The 22,785-nt window shown below is 43.8% G+C and overlaps 1 long non-coding RNA gene across 1 annotated transcript; it reads right to left on the bottom strand.

The window, feature by feature from the left end:
• Positions 1-1,930: 1,930 nt before the first annotated feature.
• On the bottom strand, positions 1,931-20,236 carry LOC127530781 (uncharacterized). The gene is made up of 3 exons (XR_007937430.1): positions 19,945-20,236; positions 17,228-17,493; positions 1,931-3,867 (listed from the first exon to the last, which is right to left on the bottom strand). It is a non-coding gene; the product is annotated as an uncharacterized LOC127530781 (long non-coding RNA).
• Between the last annotated feature and the right edge of the window lie 2,549 nt (positions 20,237-22,785).

Below are 22,785 nucleotides of genomic sequence, written 5' to 3' on the forward strand. Positions count from 1 at the left end.
TTATCCTCTGTAGTCACTATATTAGCAATAACAACTGACATTAATAAGACATTTATTACTTTGCAGGCAGCTTGCTGGATTAAACACAACTTTAATGTTACAAGAAAACAATGAAGGACGTGATCTGATGCTTACAGTTCTACTCAGCAAGCAGTAAAAACAAACATGATGTAATGTAATAGTAAAGGTTGTTGCTAGAGGTACGGACCCATACCCGTAGCCTGTGGACTACGGATACGGCACTTTCCATTTGCCAATCAGATACACGAGATCTGGTCACGTGACTCCCGGTAGACGCTAGCTGTACGGACCCGTACCATCGGTACTACAGGTACCCTAACACTAACCCTAACCTTAACCCTTTAAGCTGCAGTCAATTCCAGCCATTTTCAGTACAAAAAAATCGCTAATATTCTATTTTTAAATTTAAAAAATGACGAAAAATACAGGGAATATTGGACGCGCATCGCGAGGTGCATTTCCTTGAAAACGACCTATTCGTGGATTATATACCGACTTCAGGACATGTTTTGGACAAAATAGTTTACTGGCTTGTGTCGTCTGGATGTAAAAGTGTCACAGTTCCCCTGTTTCAGCCCTCTGAGCTGACTCATCAGCCAGATGGCAATCAGCTGTGCTGCTCTACACAGCTGGCACAAATGACTGATCAGCATCAGATAAAAGCCCGGCTCCACTCACAGCTGATTGCCGGCTCATTGTCTCACCCTCCATGCTACACTCGCGTCCTGCCAGCCGCTTCACTCTGATCTCCATTGATGCACGTCACTCCCCGGACTCTGTTTTCCCCTTGGACTCTGTACCACTGTTTGACTCTGGACTGGACTCAGTAAGCCTCCTTCCCCTTATTATTTAACCTTGTTTTATTTTGTGTTTAACCCCAGCCGTCAGGTCCGCTTTCTGTTGATTATTTAGTTAGTTAAATTTCCTTGTTGTTTGCCACCTGCTTCCTTATTTAAGTAGTTGTTTTGTTCTTATTAAATCCTATCTAATCTCACCTGCCTGTGTATGCCTGCTGCTTGGGTTCATACTCCCATTGTGTGACAAAAAGGTTGGATTATGGCCGTTTTTTGTGGAATATTTTCATCTGTGTGTAATAATGAACCCGGAAATGTGAGTCGCGCTGTGTGCGTTGAAGCCATGTATAGAGAACGGATGGATGGATATTCGTTTTTGTCGGACAAATGTGTTTTTCTCACCCGCTGTGGTAATCGCATCTGAAAGTGGTTTATACCGGCGGATTCATGAGAATCTAAGCTTTCCATCAGCGTACAGTGTTTGTATAATCGCGTTTGCAGCCGTCGGACATTCTTGAAATTCCTATGCAAATTAGTAGGTGTACCGCCGGCGGTACACTGAAGTTTTGCTTACCTTTCAACAGTTTGCAGTGGTTAGCAGCTTCTTGACTCGGGTACGGGTCCGTATCTGTCTGGCAAATGGAAAGTGCCGTATCCGTAGCCTACAGGCGACGGGTACGGGTCCGTATCTGTAGACACTACCAGTAGTAAAAGTTATAGTTAGGGTCCGAGCACCGAGGGTGCGAAGGACAGGCGGTGCCAGGGCACCGACTGTCCAAGGCACCAGCGGTGCCAAGGACCCTATTGAAACCCTAGGGTTTATTATTAGGGTCCGAGCACCGAGGGTGCGAAGGACAGGCGGTGCCAGGGCACCGACTGTCCAAGGCACCAGCGGTGCCAAGGACCCTATTGAAACCCTAGGGTTTATTATTATTATTATTATTAGGGTCCGAGCACCGAGGGTGCGAAGGACAGGCGGTGCCAGGGCACCGACTGTCCAAGGCACCAGCGGTGCCAAGGACCCTATTGAAACCCTAGGGTTTATTATTATTATTATTATTATTTTTTTTTTTTTTTTTTTTCTCCCGTAAAGTAAATTGGCTTTTTGGCGGCCTTATCATACTCCAAAACGCGTGAAATTTGGCATGCACATCAGGACTGGCGAAAAATTTGATATTTTATGGGAGTTGCGCATGTGCGTGGCAAAATGGCTCTATAGCGCCACCTGCAAACTTGAAAAAGTAGTCATTAGGCCAACTGCCACAATGTTTCATGTACAGCTACAATATTTGGTGGGCATATGCAGAACATCTGGACACACCAAAAAGTCAATTACAGCCACGCCCTAAACCCAACAGGAAGTCGGCCACCTTCAATTTGCTGTAAATTTTTCAAACTTAATCGCTCCTCGGGAAATGACTTGCCTTTTTGGCGGCCTTATCATGAACCAAAACGCGTGAAATTTGGCGTGCACATCAGGACTGGCGAAAAATTTGATATTTTATGGGAGTTGCGCATATGTGTGAAAAAATGGCTCTATAGCGCCACCTGCAAAATTGAAACAGTGGTCATTAGGCCAACTTCCACAATGTTTTATTTACAGCTACAATATTTGGTGGGCATATGCACCACATCAGGACACACCAAAAAGTCAATCACAGCCACACCCTAAACCCAACAGGAAGTCGGCCATCTTGAATTTGCTGTACATTTGTCAAAATTTATAGCTCCTAGTGGATAAGTCTGAGAGAACTGAAATTTGGCCAGTACATGCACCAGACCTTTCTGATGAAAAGTTATCAAAAACTCAACCAGAAGCCAAAAGGTGTGGCCATGGCGGAGCCTCAAACAACTGATCCTTCGCCATGAAACAGGAAGTGATGTCTAATTCTTCTCAACATGCTCCAATCTGCCTGAAACTTTACATGTATGATGACAGTCCTGTCCTGATGTCATCCACATAGGGATATTCATTGACAGTCATAGCGCCACCTTGTGGTTTCAGGAAATAGACATCTTTTACACTTTCATGCCCTATTGTTACCCGGTTGATCATATTCACTTCAAATGCAGTGACAACAGCCTAAACACATTGATGATGCATCCCAGTGAAAATGGTGACTTGTCATCAAAGGGCGTGTCTGTGGCGGCCAAACCAATTTCGATGTTTCGCCATGAAAATTTAACGATTCATATCTCAGCTGAACAACATCCTATCTGCCTCAGACTTCACATGCTGGATACCAGGTCCAGTCTGAACACATCCACACTCATAAATTCTGAAAAAGTCATAGCGCCACCTGTTGGTAATAGTAAGTTTAAGGCCTTATATTTTCAGGTACAATGGCCCCAAACTTGGTGATATCATGCTGGAAATTGGTCAGTCGAGTCTTCACCTCTTGACAATCACACACTGTGAAGGGTGTGACATTTCATGTAACGCTGTTGCCGTAGCAACCAAATATCGCCATGAAAAACAAAGCCCTTTCTGACAGGTTAGGAATACTCCAATGCTCACAAAAATTACCACACACATCACCATTGACCCAAGGAACAACACTGTATGCATCTCGGCACTGCACATGCTATAGCGCCCCCTACAGTATTTTTAACAAACAGCCCCCCCAGCACGTTTCACCTACATCCATGAAATTTGGGAGGCTTATAGAGCACATCAGGACGCACAAAAAAGCCTCTTGGAGCCATGTCCTAAACCCAACAGGAAGTCGGCCATCTTGGATTAATTGTGAGATTTTTGATGATTTTTCTCATTTTTGAGAGTTAATACCTCCTCGGGGATAATTCCAGGAGACCTGAAATTTTGTCAGTCCACACAGCAGGACTTGGTGATGAAAAGTTATCAAAAGTTTAACCAGAAGCCAAATGGCGTGGCCATGGCGACCATCAGCGTTTTGATGCTTCGCCATGAAACATCAACTGCTGTATAACTCTCCTCTGCATGCTCCAATCTGCCTCAAACTTTCCATGTGTGATCACAATCCAATCCTGATCACATCTACAGGCCAACAGACACTCTCAGTCGCAGCGCCACCTGATGGAGGGACAGTAAATGCTGTATAACTGGCCTCTACATGATCAAATCAGCCTGAAACTTTTCATGAGTGATCAGAGTCCAACCCTCATCACATCCACTGTGTGAAATACACTCTGAGTTACAGCGCCACCTGGTGGATAGACAGGAAATGCTCTATAACTGCTCTGAACATGCTACAGTCTGGCTGAAATTTTAAATGTATGATTGGACTCTGGTCCAGATGCGATTCAGAGGCCGACATACACTCTCAGTCACAGCGCCACCTGGTGGACGTGCGTGGATTCACGACCAGCGTGGATGCGAGGACCCGTCCATCGCTGCTTGCAGCTTTAATTAGGGTCCGAGCACCGAGGTGCCGAGGACAGGCGGTGCAAGGGCACCGGCTGTCCAAGGCACCAACGGTGCCGTAGGACCCTATTGAAACCCTACGGTTTATTATTATTATTATTATTATTATTATTATTTGTCTCTCAGAACAACTGCATTTTTGAGGGCCTAAACATGCTCAAAAACTCATGAAAATTTGTACACACACCAGAACTGGTGAAAAATTTTATATTCTAAAGGAATTGTGGTAGTGTATGACAAAATGGCTCCATAGCGCCCCCTACAAAATTTTAAAAAGTGGTATTAGGCCAACTCGGAGGGAATTTGGCCGAGAGCTAAAAAATTTGGGAGGCATATGCAGCACATCAGGAAACACAAAAAAGTCAATCACAGCCATGCTCTACACCCAACAGGAAGTGCGCCATCATGCGTTAACTGTACAAAATCTATGATGAACTCCTCCTCGGGGAAAAGTCTGAGCGATCTGAAATTTTGCCAGTACATACAGCAGACCTTCCTGAGAAAAAGTTATCAAAATCTTCCTCCATAGTTAAAGGGTGTGGTCGTGGCGGCCTGTCGAAATTTGATCCTTCGCCATGAAACAGGAAATGCTGTCTAACTCTCCTGAACATGCTCCGATCTGAATGAAACTTTACATGTATGATCACAGACCTGCCTCGATGACATCCATACAGCAAGATTCATTCACAGTCACAGCGCCACCTTGTGGTATCAAGAATTTGACATTTTTTAGACTTTCATGTACTATTCTTAGCCTGTTGCTCAGATTCACCTCAGATGTTGTGACATAAGCCTGAACACATTGATGATGAAGCACAGAAAAAATGGTGACGTGTGATGAAAAGGCGTGTCTGTGGCGGGACGGCAAAGTTTGATGTTTCGCCATGAAAATTGAAGTGTTCATATCTCAGCTGCAAAGGATCCTATCTGCCCCAAACTTCATGTGCTGGACACCAGAACCAGTTTGAGGACATCCACACTGAAAAATTTAGAAAAAGTCATAGCGCCACCTCTTGGTAACAAGCAGTTTAGAAATTACATTTGCACACATCATTGCTCCAAACTTTGTCATATCATTCTGAAAATTGGTCAGCTAATTCTTCACCCCCAGACAATACCACAGTGTGAAGATTTTGATATTTGATGAAATGCTGTTGCCGTGGCAACGCGTTGTTTTTGTGACAAACAAAGTACTTTTTGACAGGCTTAGAATGTTCAACAGCTCACCAAAATTTACACACACATCACAGTCGTCTCAAGGAATAACACTGTATGCATCTCTGCAGGGCATGTGCTATAGCGCCCCCTGCAGTATGTTTAATAAACAGCCCCGGCAGCATGTTTCACCTACATCCACAATATTTGGGAGGCCTATAGAGCACACCAGGACACACAAAAAAGCCTCTTGGAGCCATCCCCGAAACTCAACAGGAAGTCCGCCATTTTGAATTAAGTGGATAAAATTTCTGTATTTTTTTCATTTTTGAGAGCGAACTCCTCCTCGGGGTTAAGGTCTAGAGAGCTGAAATTTTGCCAGGATATACAACACGATGTTATGATCAAAAGTTATCAAAGGATTCTTGCAGAGTCAAAGGGTGTGGACATGGCGACCTTCAGAATTTTGATGGTTCGCCATGAAACATCAAGTGCTACCTAACTATCCTCTGCATGCTCCAATCTACCTCAGACCTCACATGATTAAACACAGTCCTGTCCTGATCACATTTATAGGCCAAAATATATCCACAGCATATACCATAGCGCCCCCTACAGCATTTAAAAAATGGCCTCCACACAGACTTTCACCAATGACTATGAAATTTGACATGCATATGTAGCACATCAGTGCAAACAAAAAAGTCTCTTGGAGTCATTCTCTAAACCCAACAGGAAGTCTGCTATTTTGAATTAAATGTCAGATTTTTGGTGTTTTTGATCATTTTCAACAATTCATTTCTCACAGGCAATAGCTCCAAAACATCTGAATTTGGGAAAATATATAAGACACGTCTTGCATATTTGCGAAAATTGTTCATAAAACTCCAAGGGCGTGGCCATGGCGGGCAGCTGAAGTTTAATGTTACGCCATGAAGCAGGACGTCTTGTGTAAATCCCCTGTACACGCTGCAATCCGCCTCAAACTTTACATGTTTGATCAGAGTCCAGTCCTGATGAGTTTCATAGACCAACATACAGTCACAGAGATAGCGCCACCTGGTGGATGGACAGAAAGTGCTGCATAAATAGCCTGTACATGCTCAAATCTGCCTGAAATTTGACCTGTGTGCTCAGAATCCAGCCTTTGTGACATTCATGGGCCTAAATACACTCTCAGTCGTAGCATTGCCTGGTGGAGATGCTTGGGGTCGCCGACCAGGAAGTATGCGAGGACCCGTTCAACGCTGCTCGCAGCTTTAATTATTATTATTAGGGTCCGAGCACCGAGGTGCCGAGGACAGGCGGTGCAAGGGCACCGGCTGTCCAAGGCACCAACGGTGCCGTATGACCCTATTGAAACCCTACAGTTTATTAGGGTCCGAGCACCGAGGTGCCGAGGACAGGCGGTGCAAGGGCACCGGCTGTCCAAGGCACCAACGGTGCCGTAGGACACTATTGAAACCCTACGGTTTATTATTATTATTATTATTATTAGGGTCCGAGCACCGAGGTGCCGAGGACAGGCGGTGCAAGGGCACCGGCTGTCCAAGGCACCAACGGTGCCGTAGGACCCTATTGGAACCCTCCGGTTTATTATTATTATTATTATTATTATTATTATTATTATTATTATTATTTGTCTCTCAGAACAACTGCATTTTTGAGGGCCTAAACATGCTCAAAAACTCATGAAAATTTGTACACACACCAGAACTGGTGAAAAATTTTATATTCTAAAGGAATTGTGGTAGTGTATGACAAAATGGCTCCATAGCGCCCCCTACAAAATTTTAAAAAGTGGTATTAGGCCAACTCGGAGGGAATTTGGCCGAGAGCTAAAAAATTTGGGAGACATATGCAGCACATCAGGAAACACAAAAAAGTCAATCACAGCCATGCTCTACACCCAACAGGAAGTGCGCCATCATGCGTTAACTGTACAAAATCTATGATGAACTCCTCCTAGGGGAAAAGTCTGAGCGATCTGAAATTTTGCCAGTACATACAGCAGACCTTCCTGAGAAAAAGTTATCAAAATCTTCCTCCATAGTTAAAGGGTGTGGTCGTGGCGGCCTGTCGAAATTTGATCCTTCGCCATGAAACAGGAAATGCTGTCTAACTCTCCTGAACATGCTCCGATCTGAATGAAACTTTACATGTATGATCACAGACCTGCCTCGATGACATCCATACAGCAAGATTCATTCACAGTCACAGCGCCACCTTGTGGTATCAAGAATTTGACATTTTTTAGACTTTCATGTACTATTCTTAGCCTGTTGCTCAGATTCACCTCAGATGTTGTGACATAAGCCTGAACACATTGATGATGAAGCACAGAAAAAATGGTGACGTGTGATGAAAAGGCGTGTCTGTGGCGGGACGGCAAAGTTTGATGTTTCGCCATGAAAATTGAAGTGTTCATATCTCAGCTGCAAAGGATCCTATCTGCCCCAAACTTCATGTGCTGGACACCAGAACCAGTTTGAGGACATCCACACTGAAAAATTTAGAAAAAGTCATAGCGCCACCTCTTGGTAACAAGCAGTTTAGAAATTACATTTGCACACACCATTGCTCCAAACTTTGTCATATCATTCTGAAAATTGGTCAGCTAATTCTTCACCCCCAGACAATACCACAGTGTGAAGATTTTGATTTTTGATGAAATGCTGTTGCCGTGGCAACGCGTTGTTTTTGTGACAAACAAAGTACTTTTTGACAGGCTTAGAATGTTCAACAGCTCACCAAAATTTACACACACATCACAGTCGTCTCAAGGAATAACACTGTATGCATCTCTGCAGGGCATGTGCTATAGCGCCCCCTGCAGTATGTTTAATAAACAGCCCCGGCAGCATGTTTCACCTGCATCCACAAAATTTGGGAGGCCTATAGAGCACACCAGGACACACAAAAAAGCCTCTTGGAGCCATCCCCTAAACTCAACAGGAAGTCCGCCATTTTGAATTAAGTGGATAAAATTTCTGTATTTTTTTCATTTTTGAGAGCGAACTCCTCCTCGGGGTTAAGGTCTAGAGAGCTGAAATTTTGCCAGGATATACAACACGATGTTATGATCAAAAGTTATCAAAGGCTTCTTGCAGAGTCAAAGGGTGTGGACATGGCGACCTCCAGAATTTTGATGGTTCGCCATGAAACATCAAGTGCTACCTAACTATCCTCTGCATGCTCCAATCTACCTCAGACCTCACATGATTAAACACAGTCCTGTCCTGATCACATTTACAGGCCAAAATACATCCACAGTATGTGTCATAGCGCCCCCTACAGAATTTTTAAAAATAGCCTCCACACAGACTTTCACCGAGGACTATGAAATTTGGCATGCATATGTAACACGTCAGTGCAAACAAAAAAGTCTCTTGGAGTCATTCTCTAAACCCAACAGGAAGTCCGCTATTTTGAATTAAATGTCAGATTTTTGGTGTTTTTGATCATTTTCAACAATTCATTTCTCACAGGCAATAGCTCCAAAACATCTGAAATTGGGACAATATATAAGAAACGCCTTCAGGTTGCATATTTGGGAAAATTGTGCACAAAACTCAAAGGGCATGGCCATGGCGGCCAACTGAACTTTAATGTTACGCCATGAAGCAGGACGTCTTGTGTAAATCCCCTGTACATGCTGTAATCTACCTCAAACTTTACATGTTTGATCAGAGTCCAGTCCTGATGAGTTTCATAGACCACTATACAGTCACAGACATAGTGCCACCTGGTGGATGGACACAAAGTGCTGCAAAAATAGTCTGTACATGCTCCAATCTGTCTGAAATTTGACCTGAGTGCTCAGAATCCAGTCCTCGTTACATCCATGAGCCTAAATACACTTTGTCGCAGCATTGCCTGGTGGACATGCTTGGGGTCGCCGACCAGCAAGGATGCGAGGACCCGTTCAATGCTGCTCGCAGCTTTAATTATTATTATTATTGTTCTGCCAAAACAACTGCATTTTTCAGGGCCTGAACATGCTCGAAAAGTCATGAAAATTTGCACACACATCAGAACTGGCGAAAAATTTCATATTTTTTAGGACATGTGGAGGTGTGTGCAAAAATGGCTCCCTAGCGCCCCCTACAAAATTTTAAAAAGTGGTATTAGGCCAACTCGGAGGGAATTTGGTCGAGAGCAACAAAATTTGGGAGGCATATGCAGCACATCAGGAAACACAAAAAAGTCAATCACAGCCATGCTCTACACCCAACAGGAAGTGCGCCATCATGCGTTAACTGTACAAAATCTATGATCAACTCCTCCTAGGGGAAAAGTCTGAGCGATCTGAAATTTTGCCAGTACATACAGCAGACCTTCCTGAGAAAAAGTTATCAAAATCTTCCTCCATAGTTAAAGGGTGTGGTCGTGGCGGCCTGTCGAAATTTGATCCTTCGCCATGAAACAGGAAATGCTGTCTAACTCTCCTGAACATGCTCCGATCTGAATGAAACTTTACATGTATGATCACAGACCTGCCTCGATGACATCCATACAGCAAGATTCATTCACAGTCACAGCTCCACCTTGTGGTATCAAGAATTTGACATTTTTTAGACTTTCATGTACTATTCTTAGCCTGTTGCTCAGATTCACCTCAGATGTTGTGACATAAGCCTGAACACATTGATGATTAAGCACAGAAAAAATGGTGACGTGTGATGAAAAGGCGTGTCTGTGGCGGGACGGCAAAGTTTGATGTTTCACCATAAAAATTGAAGTGTTCACATCTCAGCTGCAAAGGATCCTATCTGCCCCAAACTTCATGTGCTGGACACCAGAACCAGTTTGAGGACATCCACACTGAAAAATTTAGAAAAAGTCATAGCGCCACCTCTTGGTAACAAGCAGTTTAGAAATTACATTTGCACACATCATTGCTCCAAACTTTGTCATATCCTTCTGAAAATTGGTCAGCTGATTCTTCACCCCCAGACAATACCACAGTGTGAAGATTTTGATATTTGATGAAATGCTGTTGCCGTGGCAACGCGTTGTTTTTGTGACAAACAAAGTACTTTTTGACAGGCTTAGAATGTTCAACAGCTCACCAAAATTTACACACACATCACTGTCTTCTCCAGGAATAAGAATGTATACATCTCTGCAGGGCATGTGCTATTGCGCCCCCTACAGTATGTTTAATAAACAGCCCCGGCAGCACGTTTCACCTACATCCTCAAAATTTGGGAGACATATAGAGCACATCAGAACGCACAAAAAAGCCTCTTGGAGCCATCCCCTAAACCCAACAGGAAGTCCACCATTTTGAATTAAGTGGACAAATTTTCTCTATTTTTTTAATTTTTGAGAGCGAACTCCTCCTAGGGTTTAACTGCTAGAGACCTGAAATTTTGCCAGGATATACAACACAATGTTATGATCAAAAGTTATTAAAAGATTCTTCCAGAGTTAAAGGGTGTGGACATGGCGACCTCCAGAATTTTGATGGTTTGCCATGAAACATCAAGTGCTACCTAACTATCCTCTGCATGCTCCAGTCTACCTCAGACCCCACATGATTGAACACAGTCCTGTCCTGATCACATTTATAGGCCAAAATACATCCACAGTATGTGTCATAGCGCCCCCTACAGAATTTTTTTAAAAAGCCTCCACACAGACTTTCACCTATGACTATGAAATTTGGCATGCATATGTAAAACGTCAGTGCAAACAAAAAAGTCTCTTGGAGTCATTCTCTAAACCCAACAGGAAGTCCGCTATTGTGAATTAAATGTCAGATTTTTGGTGTTTTTGATCATTTTCAACAATTCATTTCTCACAGGCAATAGCTCCAAAACATCTGAAATTGGGACAATATATACTACACGCCTTCAGGTTGAGTATTTGTGAAAATAGTTCACAAAACTCAAAGGGCATGGCCATGGCGGCCAACTGAACTTTAATGTTACGCCATGAAGCAGGACGTCTTATGTAAATCCCCTGTACATGCTGCAATCTGCCTCAAACTTAACATGTTTGATCAGAGTCCAGTCCTGATGAGTTTCATAGACCAATATACAGTAACACAGATAGCGCCACCTGGTGGATGGACAGAAAGTGCTGCATAAATAGCCTGTACATAATCCAATCTGCCTGAAATTTGACCTGTGTGCTCAGAATCCAGCCTTTGTGACATCCGTGGGCCTAAATATACTCTCAGTCGTAGCATTGCCTGGTGGACATGCTTGGGGTCGCCGACCAGCAAGGATGCGAGGACCCGTTCAAAGATGCTCACAGCTTTAATTAGGGTCCGAGCACCGAGGTGCCGAGGACAGGCGGTGCAAGGGCACCGGCTGTCCAAGGCACCAACGGTGCCGTAGGACCCTATTGAAACCCTACGGTTAATTATTAGGGTCCGAGCACCAACGGTGCCGAAGGACCCTATTGGAACCTTAGGGTTTTTTATTATTATTATTATTATTATTCTGCCAAAACAACTGCATTTTTCAGGGCCTGAACATGCTCGAAAAGTCATGAAAATTTGCACACACATCAGAACTGGCGAAAAATTTCATATTTTTTAGGGCATGTGGAGGTGTGTGGCAAAATGGCTCCATAGCGCCCCCTGCAAAATTTTAAAAAGTGGTATTAGGGCAACTCGGAGGGAATTTGGCCGAGAGCTAAAAAATTTGGGAGGCATATGCAGCACATCAGGAAACACAAAAAACTCAATCACAGCCATGCTCTACACCCAACAGGAAGTGCGCCATCATGCGTTAACTGTACAAAATCTATGATGAACTCCTCCTCGGGGAAAAGTCTGAGCGATCTGAAATTTTGCCAGTACATACAGCAGACCTTCCTGAGAAAAAGTTATCAAAATCTTCCTCCATAGTTAAAGGGTGTGGTCGTGGCGGCCTGTCGAAATTTGATCCTTCGCCATGAAACAGGAAATGCTGTCTAACTCTCCTGAACATGCTCCGATCTGAATGAAACTTTACATGTATGATCACAGACCTGCCTCGATGACATCCATACAGCAAGATTCATTCACAGTCACAGCTCCACCTTGTGGTATCAAGAATTTGACATTTTTTAGACTTTCATGTACTATTCTTAGCCTGTTGCTCAGATTCACCTCAGATGTTGTGACATAAGCCTGAACACATTGATGATTAAGCACAGAAAAAATGGTGACGTGTGATGAAAAGGCGTGTCTGTGGCGGGACGGCAAAGTTTGATGTTTCACCATAAAATTGAAGTGTTCACATCTCAGCTGCAAAGGATCCTATCTGCCCCAAACTTCATGTGCTGGACACCAGAACCAGTTTGAGGACATCCACACTGAAAAATTTAGAAAAAGTCATAGCGCCACCTCTTGGTAACAAGCAGTTTAGAAATTACATTTGCACACATCATTGCTCCAAACTTTGTCATATCATTCTGAAAATTGGTCAGCTGATTCTTCACCCTCAGACAATACCACAGTGTGAAGATTTTGATATTTGATGAAATGCTGTTGCCGTGGCAACGCGTTGTTTTTGTGACAAACAAAGTACTTTTTGACAGGCTTAGAATGTTCAACAGCTCACCAAAATTTACACACACATCACTGTCTTCTCCAGGAATAAGAATGTATACATCTCTGCAGGGCATGTGCTATTGCGCCCCCTACAGTATGTTTAATAAACAGCCCCGGCAGCACGTTTCACCTACATCCTCAAAATTTGGGAGACATATAGAGCACATCAGAACGCACAAAAAAGCCTCTTGGAGCCATCCCCTAAACCCAACAGGAAGTCCACCATTTTGAATTAAGTGGACAAATTTCTCTATTTTTTAATTTTTGAGAGCGAACTCCTCCTAGGGTTTAACTGCTAGAGACCTGAAATTTTGCCAGGATATACAACACAATGTTATGATCAAAAGTTATAAAAGATTCTTCCAGAGTTAAAGGGTGTGGACATGGCGACCTCCAGAATTTTGATGGTTTGCCATGAAACATCAAGTGCTACCCTAACTATCCTCTGCATGCTCCCAGTCTACGTCAGACCTCACATGATTGAACACAGTCCTGTCCTGATCACATTTATAGGCCAAAATACATCCACAGTATGTGTCATAGCGCCCCCTACAGAATTTTTTAAAAAAGCCTCCACACAGACTTTCACCTATGACTATGAAATTTGGCATGCATATGTAAAACGTCATTGCAAACAAAAAGTCTTTGGAGTCATTCTCTAAACCCAACAGGAGTCCGCTATTGTGAATTAAATGTCAGATTTTTGGTGTTTTTGATCATTTTCAACAATTCATTTCTCACAGGCAATAGCTCCAAAACATCTGAAATTGGGACAATATATACTACACGCCTTCAGGTTGAGTATTTGTGAAAATAGTTCACAAAACTCAAAGGGCATGGCCATGGCGGCCAACTGAACTTTAATGTACGCCATGAAGCAGGACGTCTTATGTAAATCCCCTGTACATGCTGCAATCTGCCTCAAACTTAACATGTTTGATCAGAGTCCAGTCCTGATGAGTTTCATAGACCAATATACAGTAACACAGATAGCGCCACCTGGTGGATGGACAGAAAGTGCTGCATAAATAGCCTGTACATAATCCAATCTGCCTGAAATTTGACCTGTGTGCTCAGAATCCAGCCTTTGTGACATCCGTGGGCCTAAATATACTCTCAGTCGTAGCATTGCCTGGTGGACATGCTTGGGGTCGCCGACCAGCAAGGATGCGAGGACCCGTTCAAGATGCTCACAGCTTTAATTAGGGTCCGAGCACCGAGGTGCCGAGGACAGCGGTGCAAGGGCACCGGCTGTCCAAGGCACCAACGGTGCCGTAGCACCCTATTGAAACCCTACGGTTATTATTAGGGTCCGAGCACCAACGGTGCCGAAGGACCCTATTGGAACCTTAGGGTTTTTTATTATTATTATTATTGTTCTGCCAAAACAACTGCATTTTCAGGGCCTGACATGCTCGAAAAGTCATGAAAATTTGCACACACATCAGAACTGGCGAAAAATTTCATATTTTTTAGGACATGTGGAGGTGTGTGCCAAAAATGGCTCCTAGCGCCCCTACAAAATTTTAAAAAGTGGTATCAGGCCAACTCGGAGGGAATTTGGTCGAGAGCCAACAAAATTTGGGAGGCATATGCAGCACATCAGGAAACACAAAAAGTCAATCGGAGCCATGTCCTAAACCCAACAGGAAGTCGCCATTCTTGGATTTAATTGTGAGATTTTGATGATTTTTCTCATTTTTGAGAGTTAAATACCTCCTAGGGGATAATTCCAGGAGACCTGAAATTTTGTCAGTCCACACAGCAGGACTTGGTTTGGAAAAGTTATCAAAAGTTTAACCAGAAGCCAAATGGCGTGGCCATGGCGACCATCAGCGTTTTGATGCTTCGCCATGAAACATCAACTGCTGTATAACTCTCCTCTGCATGCTTCCAATCTGCCTCAAACTTTCCATGTGTGATCACAATCCAATCCTGATCACATTACAGGCCAACAGACACTCTCAGTCGCAGCGCCACCTGATGGAGGGACAGTAAATGCTGTATAACTGGCCTCTACATGATCAAATCAGCCTGAACTTTTCATGAGTGATCAGAGTTCCAGCCCTCATCACATCCACTGTGTGAAATACACTCTGAGTTACAGCGCCACCTGGTGGATAGACAGGAAATGCTCTATAAACGCTTCTGAACATGCTGCAGTCCGGCTGAAATTTTAAATGTATGATGGACTCTGTCCAGATGCGATTCAGAGGCCGACATACACTCTCAGTCACAGCGCCACCTGGTGGACGTGCGTGGATTCACGACCAGCGTGGTGCGAGGACCCCATCGCTGGTGCAGCTTTAATTTTTTTTTTTTTTTTTTTTTTTTTTTCTCCCGTAAAGTAATTGGCTTTTTTGGCGGCCTTATCATACTCCAAAACGCGTGAAATTTGGCATGCACATCAGGACTGGCGAAAAATTTGATATTTTATGGGAGTTGCGCATGTGCGTGGCAAAATGGCTCTATAGCGCCACCTGCAAAGTTGAAAAAGTAGTCATTAGGCCAACTGCCACAATGTTTCATGTACAGCTACAATATTTGGTGGGCATATGCAGAACATCTGGACACACCAAAAAGTCAATTACAGCCACGCCCTAAACCCAACAGGAAGTCGGCCATCTTCAATTTGCTGTAAATTTTTCAAACTTAATCGCTCCTCGGGAAATGACTTGCCTTTTTGGCGGCCTTATCATGAACCAAAACGCGTGAAATTTGGCGTGCACATCAGGACTGGCGAAAAATTTGATATTTTATGGGAGTTGCGCATATGTGTGAAAAAATGGCTCTATAGCGCCACCTGCAAAATTGAAACAGTGGTCATTAGGCCAACTTCCACAATGTTTTATTTACAGCTACAATATTTGGTGGGCATATGCACCACATCAGGACACACCAAAAAGTCAATCACAGCCACACCCTAAACCCAACAGGAAGTCGGCCATCTTGAATTTGCTGTACATTTGTCAAAATTTATAGCTCCTAGTGGATAAGTCTGAGAGAACTGAAATTTGGCCAGTACATGCACCAGACCTTTCTGATGAAAAGTTATCAAAAACTCAACCAGAAGCCAAAAGGTGTGGGCCATGGCGGAGCCTCAAACAACTGATCCTTCGCCATGAAACAGGAAGTGGTGTCTAATTCTTCTCAACATGCTCCAATCTGCCTGAAACTTTACATGTATGATGACAGTCCTGTCCTGATGTCATCCACATAGGGATATTCATTGACAGTCATAGCGCCACCTTGTGGTTTCAGGAAATAGACATCTTTTACACTTTCATGCCCTATTGTTACCCGGTTGATCATATTCACTTCAAATGCAGTGACAACAGCCTAAACACATTGATGATGCATCCCAGTGAAAATGGTGACTTGTCATCAAAGGGCGTGTCTGTGGCGGCCAAACCAATTTCGATGTTTCGCCATGAAAATTTAACGATTCATATCTCAGCTGAACAACATCCTATCTGCCTCAGACTTCACATGCTGGATACCAGGTCCAGTCTGAACACATCCACACTCATAAATTTTGAAAAAGTCATAGCGCCACCTGTTGGTAATAGTAAGTTTAAGGCCTTATATTTTCAGGTACAATGGCCCCAAACTTGGTGATATCATGCTGGAAATTGGTCAGTCGAGTCTTCACCTCTTGACAATCACACACTGTGAAGGGTGTGACATTTCATGCAACGCTGTTGCCGTAGCAACCAAATATCGCCATGAAAAACAAAGCCCTTTCTGACAGGTTAGGAATACTCCAATGCTCACAAAAATTACCACACACATCACCATTGACCCAAGGAACAACACTGTATGCATCTCGGCACTGCACATGCTATAGCGCCCCCTACAGTATTTTTAACAAACAGCCCCCCCAGCACGTTTCACCTACATCCATGAAATTTGGGAGGCTTATAGAGCACATCAGGACGCACAAAAAAGCCTCTTGGAGCCATGTCCTAAACCCAACAGGAAGTCGGCCATCTTGGATTAATTGTGAGATTTTTGATGATTTTTCTCATTTTTGAGAGTTAATACCTCCTAGGGGATAATTCCAGGAGACCTGAAATTTTGTCAGTCCACACAGCAGGACTTGGTTTGGAAAAGTTATCAAAAGTTTAACCAGAAGCCAAATGGCGTGGCCATGGCGACCATCAGCGTTTTGATGCTTCGCCATGAAACATCAACTGCTGTATAACTCTCCTCTGCATGCTCCAATCTGCCTCAAACTTTCCATGTGTGATCACAATCCAATCCTGATCACATCAGGCCAACAGACACTCTCAGTCGCAGCGCCACCTGTTGGAGGGACAGTAAATGCTGTATAACTGGCCTCTACATGATCAAATCAGCCTGAAACTTTTCATGAGTGATCAGAGTCCAACCCTCATCACATCCACTGTGTGAAATACACTCTGAGTTACAGCGCCACCTGGTGGATGGACAGGAAATGCTCTATAACTGCTCTGAACATGCTACAGTCTGGCTGAAATTTTAAATGTATGATTGGACTCTGGTCCAGATGCGATTCAGAGGCCGACATACACTCTCAGTCACAGCGCCACCTGGTGGACGTGCGTGGATTCACGACCAGCATGGATGCGAGGACCCGTCCATCGCTGCTTGCAGCTTTAATTATTAGGGTCCGAGCACCGAGGGTGCGAAGGACAGGCGGTGCCAGGGCACCGACTGTCCAAGGCACCAGCGGTGCCAAGGACCCTATTGAAACCCTAGGGTTTATTATTATTATTATTATTATTATTTTTTTTTTTTTTTTTTTCTCCCGTAAAGTAAATTGGCTTTTTGGCGGCCTTATCATACTCCAAAACGCGTGAAATTTGGCATGCACATCAGGACTGGCGAAAAATTTGATATTTTATGGGAGTTGCGCATGTGCGTGGCAAAATGGCTCTATAGCGCCACCTGCAAACTTGAAAAAGTAGTCATTAGGCCAACTGCCACAATGTTTCATGTACAGCTACAATATTTGGTGGGCATATGCAGAACATCTGGACACACCAAAAAGTCAATTACAGCCACGCCCTAAACCCAACAGGAAGTCGGCCACCTTCAATTTGCTGTAAATTTTTCAAACTTAATCGCTCCTCGGGAAATGACTTGCCTTTTTGGCGGCCTTATCATGAACCAAAACGCGTGAAATTTGGCGTGCACATCAGGACTGGCGAAAAATTTGATATTTTATGGGAGTTGCGCATATGTGTGAAAAAATGGCTCTATAGCGCCACCTGCAAAATTGAAACAGTGGTCATTAGGCCAACTTCCACAATGTTTTATTTACAGCTACAATATTTGGTGGGCATATGCACCACATCAGGACACACCAAAAAGTCAATCACAGCCACACCCTAAACCCAACAGGAAGTCGGCCATCTTGAATTTGCTGTACATTTGTCAAAATTTATAGCTCCTAGTGGATAAGTCTGAGAGAACTGAAATTTGGCCAGTACATGCACCAGACCTTTCTGATGAAAAGTTATCAAAAACTCAACCAGAAGCCAAAAGGTGTGGCCATGGCGGAGCCTCAAACAACTGATCCTTCGCCATGAAACAGGAAGTGGTGTCTAATTCTTCTCAACATGCTCCAATCTGCCTGAAACTTTACATGTATGATGACAGTCCTGTCCTGATGTCATCCACATAGGGATATTCATTGACAGTCATAGCGCCACCTTGTGGTTTCAGGAAATAGACATCTTTTACACTTTCATGCCCTATTGTTACCCGGTTGATCATATTCACTTCAAATGCAGTGACAACAGCCTAAACACATTGATGATGCATCCCAGTGAAAATGGTGACTTGTCATCAAAGGGCGTGTCTGTGGCGGCCAAACCAATTTCGATGTTTCGCCATGAAAATTTAACGATTCATATCTCAGCTGAACAACATCCTATCTGCCTCAGACTTCACATGCTGGATACCAGGTCCAGTCTGAACACATCCACACTCATAAATTTTGAAAAAGTCATAGCGCCACCTGTTGGTAATAGTAAGTTTAAGGCCTTATATTTTCAGGTACAATGGCCCCAAACTTGGTGATATCATGCTGGAAATTGGTCAGTCGAGTCTTCACCTCTTGACAATCACACACTGTGAAGGGTGTGACATTTCATGTAACGCTGTTGCCGTAGCAACCAAATATCGCCATGAAAAACAAAGCCCTTTCTGACAGGTTAGGAATACTCCAATGCTCACAAAAATTACCACACACATCACCATTGACCCAAGGAACAACACTGTATGCATCTCGGCACTGCACATGCTATAGCGCCCCCTACAGTATTTTTAACAAACAGCCCCCCCAGCACGTTTCACCTACATCCATGAAATTTGGGAGGCTTATAGAGCACATCAGGACGCACAAAAAAGCCTCTTGGAGCCATGTCCTAAACCCAACAGGAAGTCGGCCATCTTGGATTAATTGTGAGATTTTTGATGATTTTTCTCATTTTTGAGAGTTAATACCTCCTAGGGGATAATTCCAGGAGACCTGAAATTTTGTCAGTCCACACAGCAGGACTTGGTTTGGAAAAGTTATCAAAAGTTTAACCAGAAGCCAAATGGCGTGGCCATGGCGACCATCAGCGTTTTGATGCTTCGCCATGAAACATCAACTGCTGTATAACTCTCCTCTGCATGCTCCAATCTGCCTCAAACTTTCCATGTGTGATCACAATCCAATCCTGATCACATCTACAGGCCAACAGACACTCTCAGTCGCAGCGCCACCTGATGGAGGGACAGTAAATGCTGTATAACTGGCCTCTACATGATCAAATCAGCCTGAAACTTTTCATGAGTGATCAGAGTCCAACCCTCATCACATCCACTGTGTGAAATACACTCTGAGTTACAGCGCCACCTGGTGGATAGACAGGAAATGCTCTATAACTGCTCTGAACATGCTGCAGTCTGGCTGAAATTTTAAATGTATGATTGGACTCTGGTCCAGATGCGCTTCAGAGGCCGACATACACTCTCAGTCACAGCGCCACCTGGTGGACGTGCGTGGATTCACGACCAGCGTGGATGCGAGGACCCGTCCATCGCTGCTTGCAGCTTTAATTAGGGTCCGAGCACCGAGGGTGCGAAGGACAGGCGGTGCCAGGGCACCGACTGTCCAAGGCACCAGCGGTGCCAAGGACCCTATTGAAACCCTAGGGTTTATTATTAGGGTCCGAGCACCGAGGGTGCGAAGGACAGGCGGTGCCAGGGCACCGACTGTCCAAGGCACCAGCGGTGCCAAGGACCCTATTGAAACCCTAGGGTTTATTATTATTATTATTATTATTATTATTATTATTATTTTATTTTTTTTCTCCCGTAAAGTAAATTGGCTTTTTGGCGGCCTTATCATACTCCAAAACGCGTGAAATTTGGCATGCACATCAGGACTGGCGAAAAATTTGATATTTTATGGGAGTTGCGCATGTGCGTGGCAAAATGGCTCTATAGCGCCACCTGCAAACTTGAAAAAGTAGTCATTAGGCCAATTGCCACAATGTTTCATGTACAGCTACAATATTTGGTGGGCATATGCAGAACATCTGGACACACCAAAAAGTCAATTACAGCCACGCCCTAAACCCAACAGGAAGTCGGCCACCTTCAATTTGCTGTAAATTTTTCAAACTTAATCGCTCCTCGGGAAATGACTTGCCTTTTTGGCGGCCTTATCATGAACCAAAACGCGTGAAATTTGGCGTGCACATCAGGACTGGCGAAAAATTTGATATTTTATGGGAGTTGCGCATATGTGTGGAAAAATGGCTCTATAGCGCCACCTGCAAAATTGAAAAAGTGGTCATTAGGCCAACTTCCACAATGTTTTATTTACAGCTACAATATTTGGTGGGCATATGCACCACATCAGGACACACCAAAAAGTCAATCACAGCCACACCCTAAACCCAACAGGAAGTCGGCCATCTTGAATTTGCTGTACATTTGTCAAAATTTATAGCTCCTAGTGGATAAGTCTGAGAGAACTGAAATTTGGCCAGTACATGCACCAGACCTTTCTGATGAAAAGTTATCAAAAACTCAACCAGAAGCCAAAAGGTGTGGCCATGGCGGAGCCTCAAACAACTGATCCTTCGCCATGAAACAGGAATTGGTGTCTAATTCTTCTCAACATGCTCCAATCTGCCTGAAACTTTACATGTATGATGACAGTCCTGTCCTGATGTCATCCACATAGGGATATTCATTGACAGTCATAGCGCCACCTTGTGGTTTCAGGAAATAGACATCTTTTACACTTTCATGCCCTATTGTTACCCGGTTGATCATATTCACTTCAAATGCAGTGACAACAGCCTAAACACATTGATGATGCATCCCAGTGAAAATGGTGACTTGTCATCAAAGGGCGTGTCTGTGGCGGCCAAACCAATTTCGATGTTTCGCCATGAAAATTTAACGATTCATATCTCAGCTGAACAACATCCTATCTGCCTCAGACTTCACATGCTGGATACCAGGTCCAGTCTGAACACATCCACACTCATAAATTTTGAAAAAGTCATAGCGCCACCTGTTGGTAATAGTAAGTTTAAGGCCTTATATTTTCAGGTACAATGGCCCCAAACTTGGTGATATCATGCTGGAAATTGGTCAGTCGAGTCTTCACCTCTTGACAATCACACACTGTGAAGGGTGTGACATTTCATGCAACGCTGTTGCCGTAGCAACCAAATATCGCCATGAAAAACAAAGCCCTTTCTGACAGGTTAGGAATACTCCAATGCTCACAAAAATTACCACACACATCACCATTGACCCAAGGAACAACACTGTATGCATCTCGGCACTGCACATGCTATAGCGCCCCCTACAGTATTTTTAACAAACAGCCCCCCCAGCACGTTTCACCTACATCCATGAAATTTGGGAGGCTTATAGAGCACATCAGGACGCACAAAAAAGCCTCTTGGAGCCATGTCCTAAACCCAACAGGAAGTCGGCCATCTTGGATTAATTGTGAGATTTTTGATGATTTTTCTCATTTTTGAGAGTTAATACCTCCTTGGGGATAATTCCAGGAGACCTGAAATTTTGTCAGTCCACACAGCAGGACTTGGTGATGAAAAGTTATCAAAAGTTTAACCAGAAGCCAAATGGCGTGGCCATGGCGACCATTAGAGTTTTGATGCTTCGCCATGAAACAACAACTGCTGTATAACTCTCCTCTGCATGATCCAATCTGCCTCAAACTTTCCATGTGTGATCACAATCCAATCCTGATCACATCTACAGGCCAACAGACACTCTCAGTTGCAGCGCCACCTGTTGGAGGGACAATAAATGCTGTATAACTGGCCTCTACATGATCAAATCAGCCTGAAACTTTTCATGAGTGATCAGAGTCCAGCCCTCATCACATCCACTGTTTGAAATACACTCTGAGTTACAGCGCCACCTGGTGGTGGATGGGCAGGAAATGCTGTATAACTAGTCTGAACATGCTCCAATCTGGCTGAAATTTTACGTGTGATTAAACTCTGGTCCAGATGTGATTCAGAGGCCGACACACACTCTCAGTCACAGTGCCACCTGGTGAATGTGCATGGATTCGCCGACCAGCGTGGATGCGAGGACCCGTCCATCGCTGCTTGCAGCTTTAATTTTACATTATTTTTACTGTGTGGCCAGGTTAAAATTAACCAGGACTATGTTCAAAACCACAGTTTCCAAAAACAGAAACTTTTGTTAAATGTCTAAACAATCCGTCGGTGAACGACAACAAGGACGGATTCAGCAGCTCATTTCTTGCCTCAAAATGCTTTCAGAAATACTTTTTGCTGAACATTTTTCATCATGAAGGAGAAAACAGG

This window comes from Acanthochromis polyacanthus, chromosome 1 (genome assembly GCF_021347895.1).
Source record: "Acanthochromis polyacanthus isolate Apoly-LR-REF ecotype Palm Island chromosome 1, KAUST_Apoly_ChrSc, whole genome shotgun sequence".
NCBI lineage: Eukaryota > Metazoa > Chordata > Actinopteri > Pomacentridae > Acanthochromis > Acanthochromis polyacanthus.